Here is a 22,855-nt window from a genome sequence, read left to right as displayed (position 1 = left end):
TAGAGGTCACACGTAGTCCTTCCAGCTCACCTTCATTTATGTTGTTGTTGTTGTTCAGTTATTTTTCAGTTACGACTCCATTTGGAGTTTTTTTTGGCAAAGACACTGGAGTAGTTTGCCATTTTCTTCTCTAGCTTAATTTACAGATGAGGCAACTAAGGCAGACAGTATTAACTGATTTAGTTAGGATCAAATCACTAGTAAGTGTCTGAGGTCTGATTTGAATCCAGGTCTTCCTGATTCCAGTCTGGTATTCACTGTACCACCTAATTGTTCTTCATTTTACACATGAGGAAACTGAGGCACAGAGAGACCAAATGGTTTGTCCATGACCACACAGCTAGTAAATCACCAAGCTATGATATGAATATATGCCACTCTTTTCAAGGATTCCTTATTATCCTATAGATTTCAGACACTTTCCCTTCTACACAAATTCTAGTTTGTCAATGTGCCTCCTAAAATGTAAAAGTCACAGGTAAGAATGATACTCTGTGGTCTGGCCTGGGCAAAGTGTCACTAGTCTAAGTCTGGAGACAATGTAATATTAGTACTCACACTGTATGATGTGTATACATATATGTACATGTGCACATATAAGTGTGCATGTGTATTGTGCCCTAGTGATATATATGTGCACATGTATGTGTATCTGACCAGATTGTTGTGAGTTGATACATATTATATAAAATAATATCTATCCAATCAAAATTATATTGCTTACCTTTTGGTGTAAGGGAGGGACAAGAAGAAGGGAAGAATTTAAAACTCATAATTTTAAAAAAAAATTTGTCCAAAAAATGTACAAGTAATTGGAAAATATTTAATGAAATAAATAAAAGTAATTTTAAAAGTAATAATTTGCATCAAATATTTTGGAAATTGTAAATGTTAGCAGTAATTGAGAACAACATCAAAGTCCTGATGGCTGGATTTTTAATCATAAGGATAACTACTGGTTATGTTCAAGAGAAGGGAACCCAAGATCACAAAAAGCAGATTATCTCCAGTTTTTGTACTTTTCCCTATGCTGTTCCCCATACTTAAGAATGTACTCCCTACTCACTTTAGAAGCTGTATATGTATAATGTATATGATATAATTATAAGAGGTGAGGCCAGATGATTTGACCATCTCTTAACAGATAACTAAACTAAGGCTCAAAGAGATGAAGTGAGTTTTCTTTGGAGAACAGAGGTAGAAAACAGTAAGCCTGGAATTTGATATTAAATCCTTCTAATCTATATCCAGTCTACTCATTTCATTATATTCTTAAACTGCTGCTATTACCTGCCCTTGAAGACTTTTTTTTGTTCTAGCTTTTTTTTATTAAAGCTTTTTATTTTCAAAGCATATGCACAGATAATTTTTTAACATTGACCCTTGTATAGCCTTGTGTTCCAAATTTTCCTCTCCTTCCCCTCACCCTCCTCCCCTAGATGGCAAGTAATCCAATATGTTATACATGTTAAAATATATGTTAAATCCAATATATGTAAACATATTTGTACGATTATCTTCCTGCCCAAGAAAGATCCGATCAAAAAGGAAAGAAAATGAGTAAGAAAACAAAATGCAAAGGAACAACAACAAAAAAGTGAAAATGCTATGTTGTGATCCACACTCAGTTCCCACAGTCTCTCTGGGTGTAAATGGCTTTCTCCATCACAAGATCATTGGAACTATTCCGAATCATCTCTTTGTTGGAAAGAGCCACATCCATCAAAATTGATTGTCATATAGTCTTGTTGCCATGTACAATGATCTCCTGGTTCTACTCATTTCACTCAGCATCAGTTCATGTAAATCTCTACAAGCCTCTTTGTATTCATCCTGCTGATCATTTCTTACAGAATAATAATATTCCATAACATTCATATACCACAATTTATTCAGTCATTCTCCAATCGATGGGCATCCACTCAGTTTCCGTTTCTTAAAGACCATCCTTAAGAGAGAACTGGGAGGCAAGATGGAATAAATGGATATATATGAGACATGGGTCTTTTTTCTTTTCTTTTAGCAGCCCTCCCATTTTCTTCTCCCTCACAGGCTACCTCCCTGAGACACTCACTGCCTATCCAACCTCATGGTTTCAATTTCCAGAATTTCAGAGCAGGAAAACTTCCTAATCTAGTTCATTTCTGGAAAGGAATCCCTCCACAATCCACCCAACAAGCAGAGCTGTTGGAGATAGGAATTTTTTCACCTGGAAAAAAAAAAGTTGGGTGGAGTTTACAATGGCAGGGCAGAAGATAGACCACAGGTCTACTTACACAAAAAGGGGAGGTATTAATCTGCAGCAGAGAGTAGTAATGCAATGTAAGGCATGGTTGGTAGCCCAGGGCCAGGTGGGGAGTGGGAAATGTCCTGGTGTGGAGGACCACATGGCGTAGAGAGGGAAAAGAACCACAAGTCTCACCCCTGTTGGCATCCTGGGGCAAAGCCCTAATCACCTCACTTTAGTTGTTACTGCCAAAACCCTTTGTTTAAAGACTTACAATGACAAGAAAAAATACTACTTCCCAAGGGCAAACAATTCCACTTTTGGACAACTCTAATTGTTAGGAAGTGGTTTGTTGTTGTTTTTTCCCTCCACATCAAGACTCTTTGCAACTCTCATTTTTGCTCCTTAGTTTCACCATTTGCAGCCAAGCAGAAGAAGTTGAGTTCCTCTTCCATATGTTTGCAATTAGGGCAAAATAGAGGATCCAGTTTGTTTTATCACCAAAGGATGATTCTGCCCCACTCCTAAAATAATGAAGAAAACCCACATCCTTCCCACCCATTGCCTTACTTTCCCCTACATTATTCTATTGAATCCTAAGTCATGCTATGACCAAAAAGACCGCTTTCTCTTAATTTTCTGATTTATTTGTAAAAAGTGTGTAACACATAAGATGAAGTCATATCCCTGGAGGACTACCAGAGACTTGGAGTTTAAAGGGAAAAAAAAAAAAAAAAAAAAAAAAAAAAAACAGAAGTTATCCATGGAGAGAGAAAAGGGAAAGGGGGAGAACCCAGATAATTTAACCATTGGATCACTTGCCCCACTTCATACAGGGTATTTCCAAAGTTTAAGGTTATTGATATTTAAGCTGCACTAAAATTTTAGGGATACCCTATAAAGTGAGTCCATCAGTCTACTTTCTCCCATTAACGTGGTAATACTGTTTAATACAACCTATCTCCCATCTACAACTGGATGTCCAGCAGACATCTTACACTTAATATAGGCAAAATGAAACATTAATTTTCCCTCTAAACCCCTCCTACCTCCTACCTTCCCTACAGTGTGATCTACTATAGTTAACCTACATATAATTAATTACCTACTTACTATAGTTAGCCTACTAGCTGTGTGAGCTTGAGCAAGTCACTTTAACTCCATTGCCTCACCCCCAAAAAAAAGAAGAAGAAGAAGAATATTCTTCTACATGACTGAGAGGGAAAGTCCCATTGAATCTTAAGAAAATTCATATTTGCAGGGCCTGGGAACTAAGAGAGTTGGTTGTGACTGCTAAACCAAGAGCCACTGAAGAGCACAATGAAGGACAGAAAAAACAAGTCACAGGCAAATGGTCTATTGATTTTCAAAAAAAGTGATTTCTGAAAGGTAAACACTGTCTCTCTGTGTGCATGCACTATAGGAACTAAGGCCAGATAGTATGACCTCCTCTTTTTAATATAGTAATAGCAGCTAAGAGTCATCCTCACAATCTCATCACCCTCCAAAGCCAAACTATTGCCAAGGGTTGTCAATCTCATCTTTTTAACAACTCTCCAATAAGTACTTCTCTCCTCTCAATTGCCACCACTATAGTATAGGCCCTTACTACCTCATACCTAAATTATTGATTTTTAGATTATACATATATATTCTCTTTTTAACATATTTCCATATGAGTCAGTTTGGGAGAGAAAAATCCAAACAAAAGGGAAAAAACACAAAAAAGGAAAAAAAAGGTGAAAATAGTGAACGTTGATCTACTTGCAGCCTCGCATTTTCCATCCAAAGTTCCATCCAAGGCAAAGGGATTGCCTTGGATCACTGAGAAGAACCAAGTCTATCATAGTTGATCAATGCACAATCCTGTTGTTGCTGTATATAGTGCTCTCCTGGTTCTGCTTGCTTTTCAGCCTGTCCATCACTTCTCACAGAACAATAATACTCCATTACTTTCATATAATAGACCTTATTCAGGCATTCCTCAATTGATGGACAAATATTCATTTTCTAATTCTTTGCCATCACAAAAATAACTGCTACAAACATTTTTGCACAAATGGATCCTTTTCCCTCTTTGGGATACATACCCAGCAATGGCACTCATAGGTGAAAGGATATGTACAGTTTCATAGCCCTTTGGGCATAGTTCCAAATTGCTCTCCGGAATGGTTGGATCATTTCATACCTCCACCAACAATGCATTAGTGTCCCAATTTTCCCACACCCCCTGCAACATTTATGATTATCTTTTCCTGTTGTCTTAGCCAATCTGATAGGTCACATCTAGATAATTGCTGGTGGATCTATCTGTCTCAAGTTTCTCCCCACTCCAATCTTTCCTCCATTCCTATGGCAAAATAATTTTCCTAAAGTGCAGGTCCAATTATATCATCCTCTCATACTCAAAAAATTCCATGGCTTCCTATTGCCTCCAAAAACAAATATAAAATGCAGTGTTTAGCATTCAAAGTCTTTGATAACCTAGCCCCTTCCTACCTTTCCAGTCTTCTTACACCTTACTCCTCAATGAATACTCTTCAATCCAGTGACATTCTTTTAGTATTTCATTGTTTCTTGCACATAGCCTGCTTTTTATCTATTTGTTTGAATGTTGTTTCCACCATTAGATTGTGTGCTCCTCAAGAGCAGAATCTATCTTTTCCCTCTTTTTGTGTCCCCAGTGTTTAGCACAGAGGCTGGCACATAGTACGTGCTTAATGAATTTGATTAATTGATTGAAGGAGTTCCAGCCTTTGAACTGGAGATCTGACACTGCCACTTACTAGCTATGTGTTCAATCAGTCATATCAACTGTAAATGAAGGTAATAGTGATTAAATTAGTGTAATTAGATCAGGGGAATGCTATAGAAATTCTAAAGTTTCATTTCAATAAGCCATTGGATAAAGTCTCACTATCCTTGCAAATAAGATGGAAAAATACTTGATGAATAACAGTACAGATAGGTTGGATTTGAAATTGGTCAAATGGTCAATGAATAATGGCAAATGGATGAATGCCCACCTAGAAGCAGATCTCTAAAAGAGTGTTCCACAGATCTGCCCAAAACTATAAATTATTCAACATTTAATCAGGGACATGGATGAAGACATGGATATACTATGTTTATCAAATCTGCCAGAATTAAAAGGTAGAGCAAACATATGGGATGACAGAATCAAATTCCACTAAGATCTTCACAGGATAGGAAGATTATCCTAATCTAATTAAGATGACATGAAGTAGGAACAAGCACTTGGGTTCAGAAAATGAATTGCACACATATAAGATGGGAAAAAATATATCAGCTAGACAGAAAGTCATGTGAAAACATCTTGAGGGTTTTAATGTGACTGAAAGTTCAATATGAGTCAACAGTGTGACCTGGCAGTCAAAAAAAAAAAACATACAAACCCAACCTAATATGAGTTTAGAGTTTACTATTAGAACTCTAATGTTCAAAGAAGTTATGTCACATTCCCATCATATTCTACTTTGTCCCGGTCATGGCAAAAGTGTTACACCACATTTTAAGAAAGACAATACTAAAGCCGGAGTGTCCAAAGATTGGTAACCAGCATGGTGAAGGGAATGGCAGCCTTGCTATATGAAAAAGCATCTAACAGAATAGAAGATATTTAGTTTGGAGAAGACAAGATTGAAGTGAATCATGATAATTGGGGCAAGGGGGGAGGAATAGTACTTGGATTTTTAAAATTCTAAACTTAACACTTAATAAAATATCATTTCCTTATATATAATAGAACAGAAAAAACAAGATTACACATCCAATAGTGAATCTCTCTTGTGTAGTTTGCTTTTCTTTTAAGTATAATAAATTCAACCGATACCTTTCAAAGCTGTCCTATTTTTCTGTGATTCCTTTTGACTTTCCTTCAAGTCAAAGGAATTACAGCCTTTGGAATTCTCCCCACTCCAAATATCAGGGTCCTCTGATATTATACAAATATAAAGTATTTTATACTTGTATATTATTAAAAAAAAAAAGTGTCTTGTTTCTGTGTCTTATTTCCCTTAAATACTTCCATGAACCTCTTTTCCTTTTTTTTTAAGCAAATTTGTCCTTAGCCTCCCCTGCCCCTTTACCTTATACCTACTTTAAGCCAAATTGGAAAAAAGAAAAACAAAATGAATACATAGCCAAACAAAACAAATTCTCACTTTGGTCATGTCCAAAAAATATATTCTGTATCTTGAATAGAGAGGGCAGTCTCATGCTTTAACAATGCTCCTTTGGAATAGTCATTAGATACTGTACCCAATCAAAGTTTTTAGGTCTTTCAAAGTTGTTGATCTTTAAAATACTTTTGTTATTGTATAAATATTTCTTCTGCTTCTACTCACTTTGTTCTGCCTAAGTTCATGTAAGACTTTACAAGTTTCATCCCTTTCATATTTTTTCTAGAATAATAGTATTTTATTATTCTGTGCCAGGAAATGTTCTGAGCTAGGGATTATCATAATTATCATTTTATTAATTATTCATGTAGTGCTTTAAGGTTTACAAAGGGTTTTTCAAAAATTATCTCATTTTATCCTTACAGAATTCCTGGAAGGTAGGTGCTATTATCACCCCCTCTTTAACAGATGGGGAAACTGAGGTAAATAGGGACGAAGTGAACCTAAAACAACATCCTGCCTACATGAACTGTATATTCTTGTGGGGGCAGCAACATTTACACAAATAAGTATATATATATATATAGTAGAAAAAAGGTATCTAGCTGCTGAGGGTACAGGAAAGTTCTTTTCAACCTCAACTACTGATTCATGGTATGTCCTCAGGCAATTCACTTAATGATTTGGAATCTTTGTTTTCCCATCTGTGAAGTAGGGATAATAATACCTGCCACCTACTTCTGCGACAGGATGTTTGGGGAGCATTATTATTATTGTTGTTACTCTAGCTAATAATACTTTATATTTGTATAATATCAGAGGACCCTGAGCATTTTTTTCAAAATATATTCATTCATCTTCAAAGGATCTCTGTGAAGAAGATGGGAAAACAGTTTTGTGGTACTGAGGGAAGTAACTGAGCCGTGGAAAAACAGAGGTTTCCCAAAAACCCAGGACACTTCTAGAATCAGAAATCTAATAATTCCAGATTGAGCAGATCTTGTGAAGTGGATTCTGTTGTGTTCACTTCTCCCTATATTCTCCCTCAAAAAAAATTGTCAATTAAGGTAGAAAGGGAAGAAACTAGAAAATTTCTCTTCCTGCTCTCACCACCAAACCAACCTCAATCAATCCTCAGTCAATTCTGCCCATCCAAATAATCAAATTTAATCCACATTCCACCCCCTCCGCCAATGTTGATCATCCTCCAAATCAGGACTTCTTAAACTTTTTCCATTCGTGACCTCTTTTGGCCTGAGAAATTTTTACATAACCCCGGGTATATAGGTATATAAAATAAGCTTAAAATCAAACATTTACTGATAATAAAACATAATTTTGCAACCCTCATATTTATTTATGAGACTCAATATGGAGTTGAGAACCATAGTTTAAGAAACTGGGCTCTAAATCAAGTAACTCTCCTCACACACCCCTGACCAGTTCCCTAGAACTTAATCTTCTAAATAAATCTGATTACCACCACAGACCATCTCCTCCCAATTCTCTCACCTCGGAGTAAAAGAAAAAAGTCTTTAGTGGGAGAGGAAAAGGACAATAGAGAGGAAATGAGACCAAAGCAATAGAAGGGTAAGGGAAATGGGGGAGGAGAAAGGAAGGAAAGAGGAGTGGAGGGAGCTAGAGAAAACAAACAAGAGAGGAGAAACATAAGAGAATGAGGAGAGGAAGAGGGAGAGGGGAGGAATAGAGGAAGCATCACCTTGACAAAGGCAATCTTCTGAGAAGTCAATGACTCCTAATTACCCCTTTTCACAGCACAGGCTTTGAAAGGGAGCAAAAGGTTATGGGCAGGGGGAAAAAATAGAGAGAGAAAGTTGAGAAAGGGGAGGCCATGGGTATCAAACATGAATCCCTCTCTACCCTACCCTTGTTCCTTCCCAGACTAGTTTTTTCTCATATCCACACACAAATAGCAACTCCACCCCATAACTCCACCTTTGTTTTCTTTTCCCTGGGTATCTTGTTTGACTAATTACTGGGTCTACTTTCTAGGAGTTTATTCTTCTCAGAAAAGAAACCTATGTCATCTCTTCCCTGGTGGGAGTCTCAGGGGACTGCCTTCTCTGAACCTTGTAGCATAAAGGGAGAAAAGAAGTACATCCATGGCAGATTCAGGAAGAAAACATTTCCTTTCCTTTGCTTCAGAAGCCCTCTCCCTTCCCTCCATCCCTACCATCTACCCCTAATCGCTACCGATGGCCCAGCTGTCAACCATATTTCCTTCTACCCAATCTGGTCCAAACACTGTACCAAATAAAATGATCCCAAACCTGAATAAATTTCTAAAGTTCCAATTACCCACTCTTTCCTGGTATCCCGAACTGCTAATGCCTTTCTTCCTAAATTTAGGTATTTAGCTATTACCTATATAAGTGTGTTTATTCACTTTATATTTACATTGTGTATACATGTTATATGTACTTAGGTCTCCTCCATTAGAATGGAAGCTGCTTGAGAAAAGAGATTTCCTTCTTTGTACTTGTATCCCCAAGGCCCAGTACAGTGCCTTGTATATAATGGTCATTTAATAACTACTGATTGATTGATTTCACTTTGAGTTGAGTTTTCACCAAGAATTGTATGGGTGGGAAAAGTCTGAGAATATTCAATGACCCCCTCATCCTGTTCTAGCTCCTGGTTCTGAGGCAGAAATTCAATTAGGTGTGGAGACAAGAGCTTTGGTAAGGGGTTAAGGGGTAGCACTTTGGTGGGTAGGACAGATTTGCTGGACCTGAAGAAAGTTGAAGGAGAGGATAAAGGTTTTAGGGGATGGGAAAAGTAGTGCTTTAAGGTTTACAAAGGGTTTTTCAAAAATTATCTCATTTTATCCTTACTTGGATTCTGCTCTGGGAAATTTGCTAATCATTCTGAGGACACTTTATGCAATGCATGTGTTCCTACAGAAGTATGTGGAAATCACATTTCTGTAAGTTGATTCATATTTTGAATGTGCTAGAGGTCCTATCGTGTGTTGAACTATTTTGTAGAGTAAATAATCCTTGAAGAAAAGTGAATGACCATCCCCAATACTATTTTCAGTAGGAGTCTAGGGATTTTCATATATTAAGTGTGCTTAAAGCATGAGCTACTTACCCTCCCTACCCATGGGTGTTTCTGGCATTGCTCATGAAATCCTAAATACAGAAGTGAAAGATATCTCAGAGGCCATTTAGTCCAATTCCTTCATTTTCCAGATGGAGAAACTGAGGTCCAAAGGGGCTCAATGACTTGTCCAAAGTAACAAGATTATGAAACTAGAGGTGGGATTTGGACCTCATGATAGTTTTAAGGAAATAAGGAATATTGAAATAAGGAATACAATTCAATAAATACTTACTATGGGCCAGGAACTGTGCTAAACCAGGGGAATATAAATAAGAAAATAAAAAACCAGTGTCCTCAAGGAATTTTAAGAACAGAATTTAAAAAGAAACATTGTAAATTACTATTATAGCAAGAAACTCTCAATGGATTTTCTTGGCAAAGATACTGGAGTAATTTACTATTTTTTTCTCCAGCTCATTTTACAGATGAGGAAACTGAGGAAAGCAAGGTTAAGTGACTTGCACAGGGTCACACAGCTAGTAAGTATCTGAGGTCAGATTTAAACTTGTAAAGCTGAGGCTTCCTGATAGAGCCCAGTGCTCTATCCCCTGATACTCTCTAGCTGCTCTTCATCTCCATTATTAATGACTAAAAGAAATGGAGATGACAGAAAGAAAGTGGTACCTTGTACCTTAGAATAGAATATGGGAACTGAATAAAATGGTCAGTGTTACAGCTGTTCCTGACCTTGTTAACATAGTAGAACCGTAACTTAGTCCCCAGTTAATAGTATGGAGTTATTGATTTCACCAATGCCTGTTTTTCTATTACTGTGGCTGAGACTGGTCAGGAACAATTTGTGTTTACTGAGGAAGAATTTCAATATATTCTTACTATCCTTACTCAAGGTTACTGAAACTCTTCATATTGCCACAGTTTGTTGAGTAGAGACCTAAAAAAGGCTCCACTTCCTGAGGGCTTGGATGTCCTCCACTATATTGATTATGCAATGTTGACTAGGATTGATGAGTCCAACCCTATAAAGGCTTGTGCTTTGTTACAAGAGATTTGCTTATGGTGTCACATGGAAATAAATGATAAAACTGGGAACAGAACCCGGATCTCTTTGTCTAATATTGTCTCCACAGGAAAGGTGTGCCTTCCCTTTATAGAGGGGGAAGTGACTTCTTCAAGTGAAAATTTGAACCAAGGCCCTCGGATTCCACTAAAAAAGACTATTTCCTCTTGCCCTTTTGCTTTCTAATACAAAAATCATTCTTCTTTCTTCATTCTCCCACCTCAGTCATTACATTGTGAAATCCCCAGTCTGATCCAGAGCACCCATTCTGTGCTGAAGAACATCACATCACCTCCTCCTTGCCTTTGCTTTGTCTTAGCTCAATGTCTGGAATGAACTCTCTTTTCACTTTTTCCTTTAGGAACCCACAACTTTCTTTCAGATAAAGCTTGGAACCCACAGCTTTCTCTCAGATTCAGCTTGGAACCCACAACTTTCTTTCAGATAAAGCTTGGAACCCACAGCTCTCTTTCAGATTCAGCTTGGTACTCTCAGCTTTCTTTCAGATTCATCTTAAGTCTTTTTCCATTTGCCCCTACTTCCCCACATATGTGATTCCCTCAAAATTACATTGTATTTATGTGTATGTATTCTATATATAAATATATGTATATGTATATATATGTATGGATGTATAGTGACAAAACAAAGTTTACATGTATGTGTATGCTTGTGTGTATATATATATCTGAGGTATCTAGGTAGGCTCATTGGATAGAGAGCCAGACCTGGAGTCAAGCAAATCACTTAATCTTAGTTTGCCCAATCCACTGGAGAAGGAAATGACAAATCACTCCAGAATCCTTTCAAAGAAAACTCCATAAACAGTATTGCTATGTGATGGTACACAAGGTCACAAAGAATCAGACATGACTAAACAACAACAGCAACAGTAACAGAATATATATTTGTGTATATATTTTCCTTCCTCTCCCCCACCATGGAATATAAGTATTTTGAGGGAAGAGAATTTCATTTTTGTTGTCTTTGCATCTCCAGAAACTCAAATAGTGACTGATACATACTATGTATTTACTAAATGCTGATTGATTGAATGATAAAAAGTTTTTCTATTATCATTTGTTTAATAATAATACACATATGTACATATATGTAAAAATAGTGACTAAGGCTTGCATTTTTTCTAAACATATCTATGAAGAAGAGAAAATAACTAAAATTATCTCCTCTTTACAAATGAAGAAACTGAGTCTTTGGGAGGTTAAACAGCTTTACCAGGACCACACAGCTGTTAAGTATCTGAGGATGTTTTCCATCCATTATGCTTATACTGTGCTTCTCAGGTTGCTCAAGATGGAATGTTTGTAGAACTTTAACCCTTGCAAAGCTTTTGGTCTCCATTATTTGACCTCCATTTGTTATCACAGCATGTTTCTGAAGTTAAGTATAATTCATAGGATCATAGATTTAGGGATGGCAGAAGCTCTCAAGATGATCTAGTCCAGCTCTCTCATTTCAAGGGCTCCTAGTGTGACTTACCCTGGTCACACAGACTCCAAGTCCAGCATTCTCTCTAGTACACCAAGGCATCTGTGTGAGAAAAGATGCCTTTTCTCCAATGGCATTCATTCCATTGGGTTCAGCAGACATCCTGACCATTCCCTTTCCATAGGTACTTAATTAGCCTGGAGCAGCCTTCAGTGCCTCCCCATTATCTCAGGAAGTATTTGTACAGTCAGATACTTAGACACATGAAAATATTTCCTAAAGTCTGAGCACTCTGTTGCACTGAGTACAGAGTCCTAGGGCATCTGTTCATGGCTTTCTTATATCTTCTAGGCCAACAGAACAAGGGCAATTGCAATCCAATAGTCCTCGAGTTCCCTTTGAACAGGAAGCCAAGGAACAGTGGATGCAAAGCCAAAACTCCATGGGCAGGCATCCCAGTGACCCAGGATACTTTTGTACCCTCCCATTTTTCACATTGAAGCTGGGTGGCTCATCCACTGAATCCCCACTCCCTCATCTGCCCATATTGGAGAATCTCCTCTTGCAAACCTCCTCACCCTTTATTATTCTTATGTGTCCACATTCATCTGGCTTTCTCTGTGATCTCTCACTATAATTCCCCACTCAGGTGTAACAAACATCCTGCCCATTGACTTATGATGTGAATCTTGTCCTCTTCCTCCATTAAAACTCATCTGACCTATGACTGAATCACCCAATCCTACCAAGATTTTTTTTAAAATAATTAGCCTATGTTGGAGGAATGAATTATTCCTGTACTTATTATTTCACTATCAAAAAAAGTCAAAGTTTCATATTTAACATGTATTGGTCAACCCGCCATCTCGGGGAAGGGGTCGGGGGAAGGAGGGAAAAGTTGGAACAAAAGGTTTTGCAATTGTCAATGCTGAAAAATTACCCATGCATGTATCTTGTAAATAAAAAGCTATAATAAAAAAAAGTCAAAGTTTCATCAATTCAGTTCTCCCTACCAAAACAAAACACAATCAATCAACAATGAATTATAAAGCACTATTGTGAGCCACACATCACAACTTAATGGATAGAGAGCCATTTTCAAAGCTTATTTAAATATGACCTCAGACACATACTGACTGTGTAACTGAGCAAATTACTTCATCTTTCATTGTCCCTAAATTATAAATTGTATTGCAGGTGTTAATCTGCACTGGTAGAGAAAGATTCTTCAGTGGGAATTCCCTTTACCAAAGAAATTATAAAAGGCAGTAAGAAATAATAATAGCTAACATTTAAACATAGGATGATGCACTGTGCTAAAAACACTTTTTGCAAATATTCCTTCATTTAATTCTTACAATAACCTTACAAAATAGATGCTGTTATTTCCATTTTACAAATGAGAAAACTGAGACAGAGATTAAGTGACTTGTCCAGGGTCACACAGCTACTAAACTAAACTTAAACTTAGGTCTTGATTCCAGAACCCATGTTCCATCTACTGTACTACTTAATAAGCATATAACAGACACATGGCACCCTCAAAAAATGCTTTAATGAGTTTCTTTTTTAACTTTTTTTTATTAAAGCTTTTTATTTTCAAAACATATGCATGGATAATTTTTCAACATTAACTCTTGCAAAACCTTGTATTCCAATTTTCCCTCTCCTTTCCCCACCCTTCCACAGATGGCAAATAATCCAATATTTATTAAACTTGGTAGAAATATATGTTAAATCCAATATATGCATACATATTTATACAATTATCTTGCTGCACAAGAAAAAAATCAAATCAAGCCAGAAAAAAAAGAGAAACAAAATAAAATGCAAGCAAATAAAAACAAAAAGAGTGAAAATGCTATGTTGTGAACCACACTCAGTTCCTACACTCCTCTCTCTGAGTGTAAATGGCTCTCTTCATCACAAGATCATTGGAACTGGTCTGAATCATGTTTTAATGAGTTTCTAAAAAGCATCATCGATTAGAGAACTTCCCAAATAAGGTCTGAGCTTTTAAGATTCTAGCTCACTTTCTATGTCGAGAATTTCTTCCTTGTTTTAGAAGGATCCACCTCTCTTCTTTCCTGCTCCCCAACCCCAGGACATAATCTCCCCAAGACAAGGACTGTTTACTTTCACTTTGTTTTCCCCAGCACAGTAGTTTTCCATTGCTAGACAGCTGATAAACATTTGTTGACTTAAATTGGTGGATTTCTGAATGTCTGTTTCATTTGGAGGTTCTTAATCTGGGATCAATCAACCTGGGTTTTATTTTGTTTTGGTTTTTTGCTTTTTTAATATTTAATGGATAAAGAGCCATTTGCAAAGCTGGAAATGTCTGAGTTTAAATATGACCTCAAATATATACTGACTGTGTGACTGAGCAAATCACTTCATCTTTCATTGTCCCAGACCACTTTCTAAATTATAAATTGTAGAGCAGATGTTAATCTGCACTGGTGGAGAGAGATTCTTCAGTGGGAGTTCCTTTACCAATATTTTGATTATGATATTTCAATAATTGGTCTCCTTCATAATTCTATGTATTTTTGTGTATTTAAAATTTTTATTCTGAAAGGGATTGGTGAACTTCACCAGACAACAGAGAGGTCCCTAACACACACCTTAAAGAAGATTAAGAACTTCTGAGGCAGCTAGGTGATGTGATGGATAGAGCACCAGTCCTGAAGTCAGGAGAACCCGAGTTCAAATCTAGTCTCAGACACTTAACACTTCCTAGCTGTGTGACCCTGGACAAGTCACTTAATCCCAATTGCCTCAGCAAAAAAGAAGAAGAAGAAGAAGAAGAAGGAAGTGGAGGAGCAGGAAGAGGAGGAGGAGGAACAGAAGGAGGAAGAGGAAGAGGAAGAGGAGGAAGAGGAAGAGGAAGAGAGAACTCCTGATATAGTATAATAATCTAGAGAATGGGACATGATTAAGGGGCTGGCACCTTCTTTGCAGAGTGTCTGTCCCTTTAAGGACCTGAAATCGTGTACCTTCTCCCTCTCCCTGGAAGCTGGAATAAAGAAGATCAGGGTCTCTGCTCTTTTTCAAATTGTCACCAGTTCTGTCCTTCAAAGAAGCATTAATCATTAAATAATCAATGAGGATCATCCCCAACTTATTATACTTGGGGCATTAGTCAAGTCAGTCAATAAACATTTCACTTACTATGTGTTGGGCATTGTATTAATTTCCTGTTGGGTAAGATCTGTCATCTCCTTCTCTTGGCTGAATTGAGATTTTTCTTTCCCAATGGGAGAGCTCATTAACTGTGTTTGCTATTAGTTCTGATAAATAGGTTTATTTGCTAAAACAAAAACCAAAAATAACCCTAATTTAAATGGAAGACTGGTTCTCCTCTTGGTTTTAGAAACCCTTCTGTGGTTGAGACCACAAGTGAACTGGGTGACCTCTCTTGGTTATTAGCAGTCCTGGGAGTGAGGACAAAGGGTATAGATCTTAAAATCCCAGGTGTTGCCTTGTTTCTGTCACCTGGCTGTTCTTTTAGCCATTTCCAAGCCCAAGCAAAGAGGCTTCAATTCCCCTCCTTCTTGCACCCAGTTGAATTTCCCTTTTAGAAGCTAATCTATAGTACTTGTAACCAGCTCCCTCATCAGAACAATGAGTTCAAAGGGGGCCAACATGTCTCCATTTACAATTAGCTGAGTTGCAGCGGAGGGGCATGGCTCCCCTACCATCATGAAATGCATAATTATGCTTAAAATGATAGAACTAGGAGAGGCCGTAAAAATCCTTTCCTATGAGCCCCTCATTTTATATATGAATCAATTAAGAGTCAAGAGACAGCAAAAAGGTCCCCTAGTGAAATGTTGGAAGAGCAATACTTGGAACCAAGGTCTACTGGCTTGTACCCCAAAAAATTTTTTCTAAATATGGTCCACGGCAAAAGCAAAGGGGCCAATGCATGGAGACAGGGGCTGCCTGGACCAGAGAGATAGTCCCAAACGTCCTCCCAAGGGTCGGTTTAGACATGACGGCTGTCTGATTGTGATAGGGAATGGGTCAGGAAGAAATGACTCACAGTTTAGTCACTGACTTATTATAGCAACAGGGCGCAGTGAGGGTGCAAGAAAAGGGGCCCTTTCTCTGAAGAAAAAAAAACTTTATTGATTTGAAGTTCAGAAAATACCATTCATAGGATTTTACATCTAGAGTTGGACCTCAGAAGCCATCCATCCAACTCTTTCATTCTACAATTTAGAAAACTAAGGCCCAGGAAGGTTAAGGGACTAGCCTTAGATCCACACAAGGAGTAAAATTTGAACTCGGGTCCTTTCTCCAAAACCAGTACTCTTCCCATTCTACCATGCCAAGTTCACTTATTTCTTTTTTCTCTAACGCCTATTTGTACAAAGTTTTAGCCTGCATATCACACACAAAACACACACACACACACACACACACAGCCATGGTTTAGCTACGTTTCACTATTATAAGAGTTTGGGGGGGTTGGGGAGAGTTGGGATTTTTTAAATCTTTTTATGTTTCCTGTACCCCCTGGGCAGTCCCTTTTCAAAATAAAACAAAGCTAGGGGACAGCTGCGCAGCCATTTACTAGTTGTGACCCTGGGAAATGAAGATGATAATAGCACCTGCCTCCCAGTGTTGTTGTGAGGATCCAATGAGATATTTGCAAAGCTTTTAGCACAACGTCTAGCACAGAGCTTTATAAGTGCTGTATAAATGCTAGCTATGATTATTTTTTTTATTTTAATTTACTTATTTTTAACATTTTTTTCTTTTTAAATTTTGAGTTCCAAATTCTTTCTCCCTTCCCCCCTTCCTCCACCAACTGAGAAAGCAAGCAATATGATATCAAGAACACACATGAAAACATGCAAAATGTATTCCCACAGTAATTATTATACCACCACCACCACCACCCCCGAAAAACAAGAAAAAATAAGAAAACTATAGTTCATTTTTCACTCAGAGTTCATCAGTTCTCTCTTTGAAAGTGGATGCTCGCTAACAATCATTAAATGTATAAAATGATAAAGCGTGGAAATAAAAGGAAATCACTTATATTGAAATAGTTATCAAAGTATATTTTTTAAAAAATCTCCTTGAATCCACAGTATTTGCCTGCCCAGTATTTACCCTTCAGTGTTTTAAGACAATCACAAAAGTATTCTACCACTAAAGAGTTGTGTAACTTTAACTTAGTTACTTCCCCTTTGTGCCTCAATTTCTTTATTTGAAAATGGGAAGACTAAAATAAAACAGCTGTAACATTCAGGCAGCAGTGGATAAGGCATCAGATAGAATGGCCAAAGAACTGTTTAGTTTCACATGCTACCTCTGACGCTTACTAAGTGTGTGACCCCCGGGGAAGTCAACTTAGTCTCTCTGTAAGCCTCAGTTTCCTATTCTGTAATTAGGGATAATAATATCATCTACTTTACAAGGTTATTAAGAAGGTCAAATGGGACCATGCCCATAAAAATTTTTTTAAACTTTAAAGAGCTACGTAAATATTAGCTTCTGTGACTCAGTCAAAGCTGGAAGGGAATACTGGGAACCAAATTCATAAGAAACTCATTCTGTCTTTTCTTTGCTCTCTCTTTAGCCTTTCACTGACACTCTGACCAACCTTAGTCCATACCAGAGAATTTTGACTTTTCAGTAGCAAACAAAGTCACCTGCTGCATATGCAAGTTTTCCTCAGTTTTGTCTTCAATAACCCTTATTCCCCATTTCCTCTTTCAGATCCCCTCCCTCTCTCCCAAACAATTAATGCCTTCATTATGCCTCTCCCCACCTTTCCCCTACTGATTCCAGTTCCTCAGAGCCTAGAATTTTTTCTTCTTCTAACTCATCCCCCTCCTCTTATTTACCCCTCCTGTGCTTATTATTACTTCAGGCTTCTTCTAGGGACAAAAGAGTTAATTTAGTTAACTCTAATTCATGTCAAAAACCACATATGGGAAAAGCATATAGAGTTTAATGGCTTAAAATGTGACACTTTTGAAAAAGGTATTTAGATTTTGACTGGGACCTTCCAGAGATAATGCCTCCAAAATAAAATATGGTTGAAATTACAAGTGCTGAGCAGGATTCTTCCTTAATCCTTCAATGCCTAGGATTTTATCTGTGGTGATATTCCCCATCCCTCATCCGGACAGATGCAGATCAGACTGCTGTGGCCAAAACAACTAACTCATTGCCTCATAGCCAGTGACTAGTGATGAGTTGTTTTAAATTTAGGTTTGCCCTGGCTCTGGGCAACTTCCCTCTCCTCCCTCCAGCAAAGGCATTCTCTTCCGTGTGGAGATTATTGGAGATCAGAAATCTACTATTCAATCACATACCTCTTGTAGTTAGTTACTGTCCTGAAAACTGGAATTCTTTCCATGGAGAAGATACTAGGACCCAGGGTACTGGCTCCCACCTGCTGTGTGTAAGGCTAGGGTTATCTTAATGCCCTCTTTCATGCTCTGCAGGAATCACCACATTGTGCTAACTCCAGACACCTCCTCTGTTTCTTATTTTCTGACTCACCCCACTATTCACTCCATCAACTCAATCATTTCAGCCAAGACACTGTTTGCTCACCACACACTCCTTGAACACCTGTCGTAGGGTCCCTTAAACTGTGACTGTCACAATCCATTTCATGTGGTTTCTATTATCTTATTATTTGCATAAGAATATATTTGCTTCTTAGAATTTTATAAAGGCACAAGAGGCAATATCAAGCAAAACAGAGGCCACCCAGTTCACCTTCTTTTCTTTGAGATGGAAAGTCTTAGTTTGAAGACCCACCTGTGACCCATACTGACTTTGTGACCAGATAAGTCACTTCCTCTCAGTTCTCTGGGTAACTCTCCAGAATTGCATATTGCAGGGAATTGCATTGATAGAAGGGATTTCCTCATCTGGGAGCATCCAAAAACCAAGGAAAACACAGATCCAGACCTTATTCCTGGGAAACTAGGTAATGTAGTGAATAGAATACAGAGTCTAGTCAGGAAGACACTGAATTCAAATACAGCCTCGGACATTTAGTAGCAGCGTAACACTATTTCCCTCAGTTTCTTCATCTTTAAAATGAGGTAGAGAAAGAAATGGCAAACCATGCTCCAGTATCTTTGCCAAGAAAATCCCAAATGGGATCACAGAATCAGTCACAACTGAAAATGACAATAATAACAAAGGCCTTATTACTACACTTTTTCTGGGATTATAAATGAATGGATTTATACATACCTTGTAAGGATCTTTTATATTAAAAATTTATTTCCTTCTCTCATAATAGAATCTGAATTTACTTTCACATTTAGAATCCCAAAGGGAAAAGTCATAAACATATAAGTAAGCCCTGTGATCCCTTTAAAAGTCCAAGGCTGCCTGGAAATTTAGGTTAAATTTAGGAAAATTAACACAAGGTCTACTACCTTGTATACTTATATAATTTTAGCTCCATATTGATATAACAAAAAGGTCACCTCATTTCCCCAAATATAACTTTATGACTAATTTTCCATCTAGGCCCAAATGACCTCATAGCACCTTGGATCATAGATAACCAGTTTGTTTTCCAATTGTTAACCAATCTTGTATAAATGAATAAATATTTATACAGGATTGGTTAACAATTGGAAAACAAACTGGTTATCACATATTCTTATTTTCTTCAACCAATTATTACTTTTCTCCACTAGCAGGTGGAGCAGCAGCTTTCCCCCCAGCAGGTATCCTTCCTCTCCCCTTCCATTTTCATGTCCTTTTATATTTAGTCCCACATCTTCCTTCATTAGATGTAAGTCCCATGAGGGCAATGATGTCCTGATTTATTTACTTGTGTATGTATCTCCAGGGTTTAGTACAGTGAGAAAGTGAATAATAAATATTTAATCTATCTACTCATACCTATCTGCCCATCTATATCTGTTTATCTACCTATTTATCTTTCTGCCTATCTGTATTTGACCAGCTAGGTGGCTCAGCAGATAGAATTCCAAGCCTAATATCAGGAAGACTCATTTTCCTGATTTCAAATATTACTTCAGACACTTACTAGTCATGTGATCCTGGGCATGTCATTGAATCTTTGCCTCAGTTTCTCATCTGTAAAATGAGCTGGAGAAGGAAATGGAAAGCCACTCCAATATCTTTCCCAAGAAAACTCCAAATGGAGTCATGGAGCATGGGAAAAAATTGAACAATATCTATATCTATTTATCAATCTACCTATCTATGTCAGATATACCCATCTATTTATCTCCCTTTTTTATTTCTATCTATCTACATCTAGCTAGATCTAGCTGTTTTGGATAGGAATGTAAAAGGGGAAAGTGTCTGTGCTATGTTGGAGAAAATGAGAGTGTGAATACCCAGATTCAGGAGATGGTTGCTGAGAATGTTTCTAGTGACCTTTTCCATTTTCTATAGCTTTCCACCATCCTCGGTGTTAGTTCTGCTCTCTGGGATCAAACAGAACAAATGTGATCCTCTTTCCTCATGGTGGCCCTTTGTATATGTGGAGGATGATTGTTTCACATATGTTCACTGGACCTCCACAATGAGGTTGTACTAAAAAAGTCTTTATGCTTCCTGAAGGAATGTGATTCAGGATAAATAAGTTTTGATGGTGATTTGGGGAGATTTCTCCCTAGCCTCCTATTTCTGGAGAAGCTAATATTGGTGAAATGGTGCTGGATTAGAGCCAAATGTGTGGATAAGAGTCTTTCACAGCAGACATTTACCACTTGTGTGACCTTGATCAATCAATTCTGAGTCTCATTTATCTCCTCTATAAAATGGATATGATAAAATTTGTGAAAGACAGCATGGGACAGTGACTGGAGAGCCAGCCTCAGACTCAGATAAAAACTGGCTCTATGGGCCTGGGCAAGTCACCTGATCTCTTATGCCCCAGGTTTATATATGTTGGTAAGCTGCAGTGAAGGTACCAATCTGAATTGATAGCTTGAGTTTCCTCAATGGAAGTTCCTTATAACACAGAAATAGTAATATATCACAGGATAATGACAAAATACAGAAATAATAATAACAACCATCAAAATGATAATAATTGCATTACCTAACTCATAGGATTACTGTGAAGAAAGTGTGATAGAAAATATAAGCTATCTTAATTATTCCCACGCATAGAACCTTGGGTTATAGGTTCTCAATAAATATTCAGTGATTCAGCAACAAGATTATAGGATGATCAATTCCAATGGACATGGCTCTCTTCAACAATGAGATGATTCGAACCAGTTCCAATTGTTCAGTGATGAAGAGAATCAGCTATACCCAGAGAAAGGACTGTGGAAGCTGAGTGGGGTTCACAACATAGCATTCTCACTCTTTTTGTTGTTGTTAGCTTGCATCTTATTTTTTTTTCTCATTTTTTTCCTGTTTTTATTTTATTTTTCTTGTGCGGCAAAATAATTGTATAAATATGCATGCATATATTGAATTTAGCATATATTTCTACTGTGTTTAACATATGTTGGACTACTTGCCATCTAGGGAGGAGAAGAAAAAGTGGAACATAAGGTTTTGCAAGGGCTAATGTTGAAGAATTGTCCATGTGATGCGGGAAAGATCAGGGGGGGTTGGAAATCAAAGATTGGAATCTTTCCTGCATCACATGCATATGTTTTGAAAAATAAAAAGCTTTAATAAAAAATTTAAAAATAAATATTCAGTGATTGACAAAGAGGCTGATGACTCCAGACTGAGAAAAATCCATTTGAAGGAATCATTCTCCACCAATGTAGAGGTATCCATTCTTTTCTCAATTCCAGGAACTTTAGCTGGCATTGATAAGATCCACTGAGCACCCCTCAAAACCAAGCTCACCCTCACCTCTCAGTCAGGGGTTGGTAGCAAAGACTTTCCCACAGAAAGCTCCTGAAAAGTTGAGACTGTTATGAGTTTGTAGAGGAAACCAGAGATTTCGCAAATGAAAACAACCCTCAAAAGAATTCTTCAACTGCTAAAGAAATTTGCTTTATTTGCATAATAAAAGCCACTTCTTCCTCCCCCCACTCTTCCTCTTTCTCCTCTTCCTGCTCCTCCCCTTCCCACTCCTCTTTTCTCTCCTTCACTATTGTCTCTTCTTATTCCTTATTCCTTAGGACTTTCAAGACTGTAACCACAGAAACAATCCAAAACCTCATAGAGTTGCCCACAGGCCCCAGAATGCCAAAAAAACCACAGCACCCAAATGAAGCTAGTCCGTTCCGAAGGCTTTCGTGTCAGGAGGAACATGAACAATGGGAGGGATGACTTAGGCCCCAGCAAAGGGAGAAGGGAGAAAAGGCAGGGAAGGGACTCGTGCATACGGTTCTGAGAAGGTACCACCCACTGGCATCTAGAAGAGCATCAGGTCCAAGTGTGGCCAGTTGGAGCCAGGAAGCTGGCACAAGGGAAAGTGCTAAACTTGCAGTTAAAAAGGCCCAATTTCAAATCTAGCTTCAGACCTTTCTAGGCAGTCAGTTCATTTATCTATAAAATCAAAATAATAATAACACCAACCTTCTAGTGTTAACATGAAGATCAAATGAGATTATATTTGTAAAGTTCTTTGTAAATCTTAAATGATACGTGATGCAAGGTATTATTATTATTATTATTATTAGCTACTGACCAAAAAAATCAAAAGAATGTCATTTCAGGTGTTGTGAAAGAAAGGTCTATTTGCTTAAAAATATTCCCCCATTGGCCTGCCACTAAGTTTGAAAAACCCATCACTAAAGTCACCTCTTTAAAGGTTTCCAAAATACTACAATTAAAATGTATCTTCAGACACAAGTTCTTAACCTAAGATCTGTAAACTTGGTTTTTTGTTAATATTTTGATAATTGTACTTTAATTGGTTTCTTTATACACTTGGAAATATTATTCTGA

The sequence above is a fragment of the Sarcophilus harrisii genome, chromosome 1 (genome assembly GCF_902635505.1).
Source record: "Sarcophilus harrisii chromosome 1, mSarHar1.11, whole genome shotgun sequence".
In the NCBI taxonomy this organism is placed as follows: Eukaryota; Metazoa; Chordata; class Mammalia; order Dasyuromorphia; family Dasyuridae; genus Sarcophilus; species Sarcophilus harrisii.
The sequence above is the reverse complement of the archived record's forward strand: the minus strand, read 5'-3'. Positions refer to the sequence as shown.